Source organism: Otolemur garnettii, unplaced genomic scaffold (genome assembly GCF_000181295.1).
Source record: "Otolemur garnettii isolate 467f Iridium unplaced genomic scaffold, OtoGar3 scaffold00056, whole genome shotgun sequence".
Taxonomy (NCBI): domain Eukaryota; kingdom Metazoa; phylum Chordata; class Mammalia; order Primates; family Galagidae; genus Otolemur; species Otolemur garnettii.
In genome coordinates, this window is record NW_003852451.1 from 4855002 (window position 1) to 4856426 (window position 1425).

A 1425-nucleotide genomic window follows, 5' to 3' on the forward strand; every position below is an offset into this window, starting at 1 on the left:
CCTTAGCCGCTTGAGCCACAGGTGTGGAGCCAGCATTACATATTCTTACCTTACAACCAGGATGTTTTTAAATCTATTTCATCAATTAAAAACAAAGACAAAAAAATTCACACAGAAATTTGTAACAGTCATTCACCCAATGCACAGACACCAAATTGTACTCACTCAGCCTTGTTACCTAGGCATTTATTACTTGTCTGAATGAGTAGGTACTTGCCAATGTGTAAGTTTAAAGATGATCATATCTAGGTTTTTAAAAGGGAAATTTATTTTGTTTTGTTTTTTAATTTTTTTTTTTTTTTGCACTTTTTGGCTGGGGCTGGGTTTGAACCCACCACCTCCAGCATATGGGGCCGGCGCCCTACTCTTTGAGCCACGGGTACTGCCCCTAAAAGAGAAATTTAATGAAAGTGTTCAAAAATTTTCTCAGATCCCCCGGGGACTAGAGTGAGGGGGGCGGAGGGCAGTGCATTGCTTGGAAGCTATTTCAGAAGGGCATTTTGTAGAAAACATCGAAACTCAGTTTGGGCCTTCAGTAAGCATTGTTAAATGAATGTTGCATGGCTTTGGACAAATAAGCTATGTACACACATACATTTAGTGATCATTTTGTGCATAAGTAAATATATATACATAAGCAGAACCTGTCCCTCTATTTAGGTCACATTGCTAAAGCTGTGGGGTGTCCCATACTTCAAGCTAGAGGGTTTGCTGGAGGCATATGTTACCTAGTCCATCTCACCCATCCCTGGATCTCCACCCAGGCTCAGAAAACAGCAGAGCTGACTAATGACCACACTTGGATGTCATGATCTGCATGAGTAAGTTGAGGGTCTCCACAAAAGATTTCTTGTGACTAAAAATATGCTTCTCACCAATGGACTTCTTAAAATATCTATTAGTTATAAGCCTTTAACAAACATGCATGTTTGGGGGAGGATGTCATTATCAATTGCTAACCCATTACTAGATTTACTGTGTATAATATCTGAGCAGGAAAAAGTCGGGGCTGGGGGCGGGGGGACTGTGTTTTAAAACAGAGAATACACAAGAGAGGAAAAACCTTGCACTAGAAGGGGGGAGGGTGGCATGCAGGTTGAGCACACCATAGAGACACAGCCATCAGGGCAGAGGGGGCTGAAGAACCAGAGAGACTCAGCAGGCAGGGCAGAAGGTGCTGAAGCCTCTACACAGCATAGAAGTTTGTCCAGGAAAAAGAAACCAACAGAAAAATGATTTTTGTAAACCTGTAATATTGAAATGTATGTTTTAATTATATTATCTACTTTTAAGAAAGTGAGGAGGCTCGGCGCCTGTGGCTCAAGCTGCTAAGGCGCCAGCCACATACACCTAAGGTGGTGGGTTCGAATCCCCAGCCTGGGCCCGCCAAACAACAATGAGGGCTGCAACCAAAAAATGGCCAGG